Source organism: Cricetulus griseus, chromosome 2, assembly GCF_003668045.3.
Source record: "Cricetulus griseus strain 17A/GY chromosome 2, alternate assembly CriGri-PICRH-1.0, whole genome shotgun sequence".
Taxonomy (NCBI): domain Eukaryota; kingdom Metazoa; phylum Chordata; class Mammalia; order Rodentia; family Cricetidae; genus Cricetulus; species Cricetulus griseus.
Window position 1 is genome coordinate 9,478,448 of NC_048595.1, and position 12,301 is coordinate 9,490,748.

General features: G+C 44.7%; 1 non-coding gene across 1 annotated transcript; it reads right to left on the minus strand.

Annotated features, from left to right (window-relative positions):
- Positions 1–7,177: 7,177 nt before the first annotated feature.
- On the minus strand, positions 7,178–7,281 carry LOC113831519. Its single transcript, XR_003481861.1, has one exon. It is a non-coding gene; the product is annotated as a U6 spliceosomal RNA (small nuclear RNA).
- Between the last annotated feature and the right edge of the window lie 5,020 nt (positions 7,282–12,301).

A 12,301-nucleotide genomic window follows, 5' to 3' on the forward strand; every position in this document is an offset into this window, starting at 1 on the left:
CCCAGTCCACAGACTACAAAGCTAAGTGTAACCAGCAGAGGCTCCTGGTATGCAAAGAAGGAAAACTACCAAGTGAAGATAGCTCTGGTGGACATGGACTCTTCTTGTCCAGTAGAGGCTAAATATCATTGTTAACCATAGCAAAGACAGTGTCACAAGTCCCCTGTACCAAACACTGGCAGCCTCCAGTTTTTGAAGACTTGCTAGGGACCACAGAATTATTCAGTGAGAGTTGAGCGCATACTTCAGGGGTCTACCCATCAGAGATTGCTTAGCTCTTGAAGGACATGCCTCATTTAGCAATGAGGGACATTGTCACCAGAGATGCAAATCTGAGCCTTATCTGCAAGAGGATAAGGAATCTTGCCTTCTGAATGTATTAGCTGTCCCCATTGCAGATTCTTGTGTGAAAAGCTCTTTCCCTCACATTACCCTGGGCACATATATCTATGCATGGTCTGGAAGATGACTTTTCATTTAGCCACATAATTTTGATAAATAGAATATATACCGGGACATGCTTCATAACTGGATCTATTTGTCCTACAAGGACTGTGGACTCTTTACAGCCTGCCTTGTTCTCTTGCTCAGACTACGGCACACGATTAGTTCACTTTCACCTCAGAGCAAGTTCAAACTAGAGTAAAGGCTTTTTGTAAAAAGAAAGCTTTACAGCTTGCACAAGGTCAGAGTCACAGATGTCTAGCAAGGTTACTAAGAAAAGCCTGCTAATTCTTCACTTGCCAGTCTGCTAATAATAGATTTGTGTCTTAAAGTTATCACTAGGCATTGTACCCTCCCTATCTGGTTGCAGTTTTGTTCCTATGGCCTTGAACCCTTGTGTTGCCATGGTAAATGGCTCAGCTCCTTATCACTTGCTCTATGAGTATGCTTTTGACCAATAAGCGAAATTTCTTTATCACTTCAAGGCTCCCGAAGGAGAAGAGTTTTTAGAAAAGAAGAAGCATGGAGAAGTTAGAAGAAGGACAAGATTATTGGAGTAGAACCACAACAATAAAGGGCGTGGGGAATAAAGAGCATGACCCTCAGATTGTGTGTGAAGTTACTAGAGAAATCTTTCACCCCTCCTTCGCTCCTGAGAAGCATTTCACCTGTGGAACCCTGGGTAGGGGTTGGCTCTGGTCTCCTAGCCTTTACAAAGACTCAGAAAGACTCTGCTTATGCTTTTATTCTCTTTGGGATTTCCTTCCTTTTCTCTTGTAATTACACTTTCGGCAGAAAGAAGCAGACTTCTCTGCTGAAGACATCCACAGACTTAGAGTCGGAGAATTAAAACCCATCAAGATGCAGAAGAGATGGCTCAGTGGTTAAGAGCACTGGCTGTACTTCCAGAGGACTGGGGTCAAATTCCCAGCACCCATATGGTGGCTCACAACGCTGGAACTCCAATCCCAGAGGATTGGATGCCCTCTTCAGACTTTTACAGGCACTGCATGAATGTGGTGGACTTGCATACATGCAGGCAAAACTTCATATAAATAATTTAAGATAAAATAAATCTTTAAAAAATAATAAAATGGGTCTTTTAAGAAGGCTCAGGATAAGATGGAGTTACTGCCAAATCATGTCATAACTTTAAGGAAGAGTTACTGTCAAAAACCCTCAAATCCTTCCACAAAACAGAAAGGATACCACCCAGTCCTTTTACAAAGCCAGTGGCATCCCACACCCAAACCAGATAAAGAAATAACAATAGCAACAACAACATGAATCCGTACAAGCCATTCTCCTTGATGACCATAGTGTCAAAAAAAAAAAAAGAAAAGAAAAGAAAAAAACTTTCTTGCAAGCCATATAGCCATATTTAAGATAACATTAAGAAACCCGTACACCATGACTAAGTTGATTTCATTCCAGAGGTCTAAGATTGGCTGAATACGGGCTGGAGAGATGGCTCTCTCCAGAGGTTAAGAACACTGGCTGTTCTTCCAGAGGTCCTGAGTTCAATTCCCAGCAACCACTTGGTGGCTCCCAACCATCTGTAATGAGATCTGGTGCCCTCTTCTGGACTGCAGGCATACATGCAGGCAGAACACTGAATAAATAAATAAATCTTTAAAAAAAAAAAAAAGATTGACTCAACACATACATATCAATAAAGGTAATACAAATATAAATAGACTCAAGGGGAAAATTTATATGATTATCTCCATAGGTGCAGACAAGGCCTTTGGAAAGTACAGCACACCTTTTTCTACACAGAGGGTGTAGAAGATAGCTTCACTCAGCCTGGCAGTGTTAGTGCACACCTTTAATCCCAGCATTTGGGAGATTGCAGCCAGATGCGTGCAGAGTGAGTTCCAGGACAGCCAGGGCTACACAGAGAAACCCTTTCTCAGAAAGAACCAAAACCAAAACAAACAAATGGCTACACTCTGTTTCAAGTAAGCATGTTTATTAAGCATGTGGCAAGCAAAAGAAGAACAGATAGCAAGTTGATAGAAATATCTTTTAGACCAGAAAACATCATCAAATAAGGTGCTTACAACATGCCATAGAAACAACTGGAGTAGGCTGATGGGGGAAGCAAACAAAAGTCATGTCATCAATTCTGGCACTTACAATATCCAGTACAAATGACTGGGAAACTCTGCTGAAACAGTATGGAGTGTCAGGTTGAGCGATTTCCAGGCAGCGCAGAGCACTGTCTCCATGGATGCGCTTCTGAGTTCTTATTCCCACCACAGGTGTTTATACAATGGGATAAGTGATGGTGGCCTCTGCTGGAAGGGGTTTCTCCTTGTAGCTGATCTCAAGGGCACAATGCTTTTACCCAAGCAATTCACTCTCCTTCCTTTATCAAGAGAAAGAACACTTTTGCTCTTGAGCTGTTTTATTGCTCTTCTTTCTTTGCTTTGGTCTTACTATTTTCATGCTCTTCCCAATTGGAATGTGAACGTTTACAATATAGCATTGTATATTGGAAGTACGCAGACATAGATCTAGCTGGCACGGATGGTATGAATGATATAGAGATATGAAGAAATGGTTATGGGCTGCTTTGAATATTAGAAGCTGCTTTGAACTTTTGTTGGGACTATAAGGTTATGGGGACTTTTGAAGTTAGGCTGATAACATTTTACATTATGAAATGCCACGTGTTTATGGGGGTGGTCAGGGACAGAATGCTGTTGCTTGTTATGAAATGTCTCCACAGGTCGAGTTCCCACATGGTAATGCTGTTTGGGGAAATTATGAGACATTTGGATATGGGGTCTAACTGAGAGAAACAGGGTCACTGGTAGAGCTTGAGGGTCCTAGGCTAGCTGGGTTCGCAGTGTGAGTTCTCTGTGTAAGAAAACCACTGCAAGGTCCTGCCACCATGGAACTAGCCACTTTGGTTGCCATACCTTCCCCCAGCATAATGAACCGTGTCTGGATTGTGAACCAACCTCTCCCTGACGATGTTTAAGTCAGGTTCTTGTGACAACAAGGGAGAAAGTAACTCATTTCGGCACCTAACACTTCAAGTGCTAAGCAGCTTTGTCATTACCAAAGGTGCTGGATCCTGTTTCACTTGGGGCTTCTCGCAAACAAGCAAATCTTCTGAGATGGCATTGCATCCAGTTTCCTGGGGAAGCCTGAAGAAACATTTGTTCACCCCAGATAGGATATCTGCTGTCAGAGAGGATAAGTGGGTTACCCTGGCACGGAGCCCTTCCAGATACAATGCCGGAGAAGAGCCACAGGCAGGACAAGTGACCACTGTTGGATCACATACTAACTAGACCCTTTGTTCGTCCCAGCCCTCTTAATGGAAAAGTGCCCTCAGTGCCTTTTAAATACCTGCCTTGGCCAGAAGTACAAGAAAACACAGTGTCTCTTAGTCTAATTTGGTGATATCAACTGAACTTGGACCCATTTCTTCCTGGCACATCTTTCCCTCCCTAACCTAACCCCTCCCCGCCGAGCGCGTGCCAAAGGACTTTAAAAGAAAACCAGACCCAGTTCTCCTGAAGCTCTCTACTTCAGACCCCCACAGCACCTTGCCTGTCTGCCTGTCAGCATCAGCAAAGCTCTTGCCCAAAGGACAATTCAACTACATGCTTCTCTCTTCAACCCCCCTTTTCTCCTTGAACCCTCAAACTCTGACACCAATGATAGATGAAATAATTCCACCAAAGTTAAATTGGCAGCTTAATGAGTTTATTTGCCTTATTTACACAGCATGTGTGAGAAGTTGCTATAAAAGTATGAGTGATCCCAAAATAGCTATATCTCACAGCATCCTTGCCCGTCATGGTGACCTCATGGAAGCTGTCGTGGATGTCTGTCTTCAGTTAACATGTTTCTTACAGGCTCTAATATTTCCCAAGATCACTTGTGTCTAAAGAAAGGAATGAGGGAGCAGTGGCTACAACACCAAGGGAGGGTCTTGTGACCCCCACTTTCCTCCTGCTAGTTCATATCAACATCCTCACCACCTTTATTAAAGGCCTCACCACCTTCACTGGTCAGGTAATCTCTAGTCCAAGACGGCAGTGGACCAGAGGGAAAAAAGTCATACATTAAGTGAGTGCGCTATCCTGGATTCTCCCAGTGACTGATACAAGGGTCCTTACGGGAGGGAGAGGGGAAGGCCAGCAGTAATGACCAAAGCATGCAACAGAGTGATTAGGGAAGGGATCGCACTGTGAGGAACAAAGATGGCCTCTTGACGCTAGAAAAGACAAGGATCTGCATATGAGCATCTGGAGGTACCATCCCTTCCGCTCCAGAGGGAAAAAGAACTAAGCTGCTAAGTTTGTGATAATTTATTACAGCAGCTACAGGGAACTAATACTCAGCCCCACATGAGCTTATTGACTGAGATGCACATGAACTGTGTGTTAATCAAACCATCTCAGTGCTGGATGCTGTCCCTCCATCCCCAGGGTGTGCGTGCCCTCTGCCTTCCCCTACCTTCTCTGCGACTTTGGAAACTGCTTGGATACCTTTGTACATCTCTTTATCCTGCATCACCCTGAAAGATCTGGGCAGTGAGGAGTGCAGCAGCCGCAGGGCAGAGTAATGAGGAAAGTTGGACTTGGTTATCAGTCCAGTGGGATTGCCGGGCTGCATGGCCCAGCGGCATCTTGGACTAGACATTACCGTATTGCACAGAGATCCAGCTAGAACCTCTCTTCATATACTTCTGGGATCCCCTTCCAGGACTGGGTGGACCCCTGCAGTCACTCGCTGCCCATGGTGTGTCTGCATAGTTCCTTATGATGCTTTTCTCAGAGCATGCTACCTGAGTGTCCATCTGTTTCCCGGGCAAGCTCTGATCCTGTGACTGTAACATTCCCTTTCTTTCTGATTTGGACGATGAGAATGTATAACTCAGGTATATGCCTAGGCTTGTTGGCTGACACCAGGAACTAGTTGCCAGGTGGCTCTGGACACTGCCCACTTCCACCTGTGGCCATGAGGAGCAGGCAGGCTGTTCTCCCTGACACCTGCCCATGCTTGAATTTTTCCTTCCTGGTCTCACTGGGAGAAGCCGCTTCTCCTTTGCATAGCAGTTAGAGAAGAGACAGGGAGAGTCTGGAATCCCCTCTTTGAGAGAGCCCTTACTGAAGGAGTCTTCACCTTAAATGCTTCCTGCCTTCTGACTTTGCACATGTAGAGTGCAAAGCAAGACGTATTATATCACAAGAGAAGAACTATTTAACATCAATGATAAAGGGTACTGTTGTGGGCTGAATCATGTCCCCTGATCACTAATCTGTATCTAAAATCCTAACCCCAAATACCCTATAAGGAGACATTATTTGAACTGGGGGGTCTTATCAAGGCAATTCCATCAAGCCCCTGTCAACTGTGGCTAGCCTACTTATCCAAAGGGGGATTTAGACACAAAGACGAACAGAGAAATGAAGGGGTGGAAGACACGGGGTGAGAACAGCCGTCTCTGAGCCAAGAGGGATCTGTCCCTCACAGAAGGAGCCACCACCTTGATTTTGCACTTCCAGCCTCTCTGACTAAGGTTCTGCTGATTAATGCTCTCAGGTGTGTTTTATGACCGTCTGAGCAGAAACCGCTAAGCATGCCTGTAGTGATAGCATTTGTGAATCCTTGATGAACACAGCAGCACAAAGCATAGTGGGGGGGCTAGACATTCAGAGTGGCTCCATGATACTTAAGGGCACTGAAATGCACTACAAGGGTCTGTGAGGCAGGAACACTTGACCTCAGGCCACAGACCCCTGGACAGGCCATGGCTGAGCCTCAAGGGTGCCAAATATCATGGTCAAATGAGTGTGTGTTCCATATGCCAGAGCTCAAGGCTTGTCTTTTCTGTGCACAAGGAGAAATACAGGACAGTAGAGGAGGAGAGTAGAATAATGTTCCAGACTTTTCCTTCTTCCTTCTTTTCTTCTTTCCTTGCTTCTTTTCTTTTGGCATGAGAGGCACACAGAGACACAGAGACAGAGAGAGTCATTCTCCAAAGAATACTGATTTTATTTATTTAAGAATAGCACTGAAAGCCGGGTGGTGGTGGTGATGGCACGCCTTTAATCCCAGCACTTGGGAGGCAGAGGCAGGTGGATCTCTGTGAGTTCGAGATCAGCCTGGTCTACAAGAGCTTGTTCCAGGACAGCCTCCAAAGCCACAGAGAAACCCTGTCTCGAAAAAAACAAAAACAAAAACAAAACAAAACAAAACAAAAAGGCTAGCACTGAAGAGGGGAAATACAGCACAAGAGATTATTTGGAGAGGCGGGGAGGCATTTGTAAAAGCTCAAATCTGCAGGGTTACCAAAGACACTTTGAAGCAACAATTTGATGATATTAAGAGTGATATCAATTCAAAGTTTAAAGATAGTTACTGGGCAGTTATCTTCACAGTGTGTGTGTGTGTGTGTGTGTGTGTGTGTGTGTGTGTGTGTATTGTTGTTGTTGTTGTTGTTTTTGTAGTAGCCTTTGGGCAAGGTTGAGGTTCTGGGAGATTGATTGATTGATTGATTGATTGATTGATTGATTCTTTCAGTCATTCATTTTACAGCCAGAAAATGAATGTATTTACTTATAAGTAAATAAAGTAAATTTAAAAGTGTTTATTTCCCCTCCCCCCTCTCCTCTCAGTCCTCCCCTCATCTCTCCTCTGCCTCCACTACCCCCATCTACTCCTCTTCAATTCTTTTTTAATTTAAATTAGAAACAAGCTTGTTTTAAAAAATATGGAACACTTCATGAATTTGCGTGTCATCCTTGCGCAGGGACCATGATAATCTCTGTATCGTTTCAGTTTTAGTATATGTGCTGCCGAAGCGAGCACCCTCTTTTATTTCTATTCAGAAAAGGACAGGCCTTCCATGGATAGCAGCAAAACATGGCATATCAAGTTGTAGTGAGATTAAGTACCGCGTCTTGTATTAAGGCTCAGCAAGGCAACCCAGAATGAGGAACAGGATTTCAAAAGGCAGTAATCTGCAACGGTGAGTGCAAAGCCTTCCTCTATTGTCTCCTGGTTTTATTTATTTTATTAGTGTTGATACAAAAGACTCCATCTTGGTCCTGACAGCACTCACACCAGCCTTTCTCTGAGTTTGATTTTCACTCTGTCGGAAACCTCTCTATAAAGTACTGAAATGATCTAGCAGTGGAAACCGGTTTTCCCTGCCAGCAGCTGAGGAGAAGCACATGGACACCCCAAAGACAGGATTGTCGTGTCGCCCACAGCGTCCAGTGTCCTCCTCGGGGATTAAGAGCCATTGTTCTTGCAGAGGACCCAGGCTCAATTCCCAACTCACTTGGTGCCTAACACCCATCTGTAACTTCAGTTCTTGAGATCCTCGCCCTCTTCTGGCCTTTGTGAGCACTGCAGGTACACGGTGCACAGGCAGACATGCAGGCAGAAAACCCATGCTCATAGCTTGAAAAGCAAAGAGAAAAAAATTAGATCAAGCTGACTGAACTGAACATGGTGCTGCAGTCCCATCAATTGGGGTAGTGGAGCAAGAAAATCAGGAGTTCAAGGCCATCCTCAGCTACATCGTGAGTTGAAAGACAAATCCAAGAATAATGATTCTGTTCAGTGTGGTGAGAATACAGGGATGATCACTCTGGTCTAGTCTGGGTTGAGGTATAAGTTGAGGCAGCTGTTCAGGGAGATAATGTTTTTAGGTACCAAAAATATGAAAGTATCCTCTCTTTTTTAAACTTAGCAATCCTTACTTACTTTGTTTGTTTGTTTGTTTTTTCTCCTACTGGGATAACTACTACCAAAAGATTGAGGGGAAAAATCAGAGACAATGTAGATGTCAATCAATAATAGATTAAATCAGTTGTGGCAAGTATGAATGATGTAATGAGTATCTTATTTTGTAGACACTGAAAATTATATCAATAAATTCATTGGTATGGAAAAGGCAGAGTAGGTTACAATGTCCTGTGTAAATACGTGTGCATCTGTACACACACACACACACACACACACACACACACACACACACGTCCTTCTAGGTTTGGTTTGGTTTGAGCTCATACAATTTTGAGAATTTTATTTAGGTAAAAAATGTAAAGCTGTGAATCTGAACTAGATTAAAAAGTGAGTGAAGAATTGTGGCCCGTATCTGTAATCACAACAGTTGGAAGCTGATTGCCACGAGTTTGAAGCTAGCCTGGGCTGGAACACATAGTGAGTTACAGGCCAGCCAGAACTACCCTTGTGAGACCTTGTCTCAAAATAATAACAATTAAGAACAACACCAGTTACAGTGGCCCACGCTGGTACGATTTGCCGAAGGAGGCAGAGGCAGAAGGATCACGAGTTTGAGGCCAGCCTGGGCTACAAGAGCTAGTTCCAGAACAGCCTCCAAAGCCCCAGAGAAACTCTGCCTTGAACCCCCTCCCCCAAAAAGAGAACAACAACATCACCAATGTGAGTCTCCACACTTCATACTGACCTTTTTCTAGGCCTTTTTGTTTCTTGAGATTTGATTTTGCTATGTACCTCAGCATGGCCTTGAACTTGCGGCTTTCTTGCCTCAACTTTTCATGTGCTGGGATTACAGCTCCCATTCTTTTATTATTATTGTTTCTTTTTCTGGTATTGATTTTTGTTGGTTTTTGAGGTATTGATTTTGTTTTGTCTTTTAATTCCAGCACTCTAGAAGCAGAGGCAGGTGGGTCTCTGTGAGTTCAAGGCCAGACTGATCTGCTAGTGGGTTCCAGAACAGCCGAGGTTATGAAGAAAGACCCTGTATCAAAAACCAAAAATAAATAAATAAATACATATACTCTAGGGTCTGTGGGTGTGGCTCAGTGGTAGAATACTTGCATAGCAACTCTTAGAGTTGGTCCTCAGTGCCACACACACACACCCCAACACCAAACACACAGAATTTTCATTTATAGGTAGTATGTGTGTGTGTGTGTGCGTGTATACATGTGCACACACATGACTCAGGCGTGAAGGTCAGAAGATGACTTTCTGGAGTGGTTCTTTCCTTCCAGCATGTGTTCCATAGGCGAACTCAGGATGTCAGGCTTGCACAGCAAGCACCTTTATTCCCTGAGCCATCTCGCTAGCCCCTCGGAAATAAGTACATCAGCATGCCCGCACAGATAAGACGATAATCGTCCCTGTTGTTGTGAAACCAGCTTTGGCCTAACATAGATTTGCAACCAGCTGCCTATTGAGCAACACCTAGGCAGTTCCTGCTTAGTTTGTGTCCTGATTACTCAGGCTCATCCTTGGGGCTGGATGGCAGACAGCTAAGCCTGTATGGCCACTGGGAATTTGTTTTCTTAACTGAAATTTTGTCATTGCATAAAATAAAGGGGGCACAAGAGGAGCCTCCCTTCTCTGTGAAGTCCCCTGTGGCATGTACTGGGGAGTTTCTCTAACCTTCTGAAAGCTGCGTAATTTTATTCAAGGCTCGGTTTTCTTATCCATTAAGTGGGCACAAGACTTGAATCTCTTGAAATGATAGACAAGGGAGCTGTGCACCTGTTGCGGCTTCTCTTCTAACTGGTCTTGAGGAGCCTGGGACAGGGCATGGCCTCTACCCTCATGAGACCTTGTCTTCATGGACACAGTGTTTGCATGGTGCCCGCCTTCATGTGAAGACTCCTGCCCGAGGGTCTGACCTGCAGCAGGAAATGGTCAGGTAGCCTTTGTGATTCTTGTCTGGTTTGTGTCTGGCTCATCTTTATCGAGACAGACAGCTTCTGGGAGAGTCCCGACCAGGCAGAAGGCCAGGTTCAGGATGCTCTTCACAAGAGACACGTGGGGGTGACTCAATGGAACACATGCAGTAGCGGAATCGCGGTGTTGCTCACGGGTTCCAAAGAGGAGGGTGACCGGCCTGGCAGAGCCATCAGAGGAAGGCAGCCAACAGCTGGAGTTCACTGGGACAAGAGGGCCTGTGGGTCAGAGCCCTTACTGGGGGTCCGTGAAATGGCTCAGAGGCTTGCCGCACGAGGCTAGTAGCCTGCGTCCAATCCACAAACCACGATAGAGAATGGACTCTCAAAAATCTGTCCTCTGATTCCACATGCCACTAATTTAAAAGTGGCTAGAGCGATGGCTCAGTTGTTAAGAGTGTGTACTATTGTTGCCGAAGACCCAAGTTCGGTTCTCAGCATCCATGTATGGCAGTTCACAATTACCTGTAACTCCAACTCCTGGGAATCTGACTTCCTCTGCTGACACCTACAAGGTACACACACAGACAACATGTACATATGCACAAAAAAAATCTCCAAAAAAGGAAAAACATAAGATGGAGAAGTGATAAAGAAGGTATACAAAATTAACTTCTGACCGCCCCCCCCCCACACACACACAGAGTAATTCACTGATTGAATAAGTCCTGGACTTGAATAAAGGTTTTTTACTTGAATTTTACTTACTATTGTGTGTGTGTGTGTGTGTGTGAGAGAGAGAGAGAGAGAGAGAGAGAGAGAGAGAGAGAGAGAGAGAGAGAGAGTGAGAGAGAGAGAGAGAGAGAGAGAGAGAGAGAGAGAGAGAGAGCATGGCTGTGGAGATTGATCACAGGACAACTTGTAGAAGTCAGTTCTCTCCTTCCACAATGTGGGGTCTCAGAAATCAGACTCAGGTTATCAGGCTTGGTGTCAAACTCTCTTACCCCATGACCTGTCTTGACAGATCTCCATCTTATTTTTGAGATGGGTTTTTCGTTGAACCTGATCTTTCACCTCTTCAGGCAGATTAGCAAACCAGCAAGTCTCAGGAGTCCTCCTGGCTATGCCACTCCAATGCTGAGGATAACAGGTGTGTACTTCTGTCCCTGGCTTTTCACATGGGTGTTGGAAATCCAAACTCAGGGTCCCATGCTTGCATGCAGACATTCTGTGAATGCTGCTGTCTCTCCAGCCTTACAAGAAGGGAATTCTAAGTGGTGGGTTAGATATGTAGGTACTACCAGTCTTGTGCCACGCCATGCTAAAGTGGCCACTAAAGCTTTTCTCTGAGATCCACGTTGTGTGTGGTCTGTAGAGTGAGCCAGGGATGTTATGCTTAGCTGTTCCACAAAGGGGATGTCTTAGTTGGGGTTTCTATTGCTGTCCTAAAAACCTATGCCCAAAAACAATTTGAGGAGGAAAAGGTTTATTCCAGGTTACAACTCTCAGGTTACACTCCATCGCTGGGAGAAGTTGGTCCAGAAACTCAAGGCAGGAACATGAATGCAGGAACTGAAGCAGAAGCCATGGACTATGCTTTTTTGCCTGCTCCTCCTGACTTCCTCGGTTTGCTTTCTTATACAGCTCAGTGCCACCTTCCCAGGGTTGGTACAGTCCACAGTGGACTTGGCCCTCCAGCATCCATCCTTACTCTGGATAAAGCACTACGGACTTGCCTACAGGCAACTCTTAATAGTGGCATTTTTTCAGTTGAAAGTCCCACTTCCCAAAGGACTCGAGTTTGCTTCAAGTTGACAAAAGACTGGCCAACACAGGTGAGTTCACAAGAGACCAATATTTGGCTCAATGCCAGTGAACTAGAAAGAGCAGAGCCCTGAAACGGTGTCAAGGGTGACTGAGCCCTGATTTATGTACCAATGAGTTAAACCTGAACATGTGGGAACTCACTCTCACACCTTAACATATGCAAAGGATTTGGCCCTGGCTTGCCACAGAGGAAAAAAAAAAAAAAAAAAAAAAAAACAGGCTTCATTTTATAGATGAATAAACTGAGGGAGAGAGAGAGAGACAGACAGACAGACACAGACAGACAGACAGAGAGGTAGAAACAGACAGACAGATAGAAACAGATGGATGACAGACAACAGACAGAGAGATAGAAACAGACACACACACACACACACATA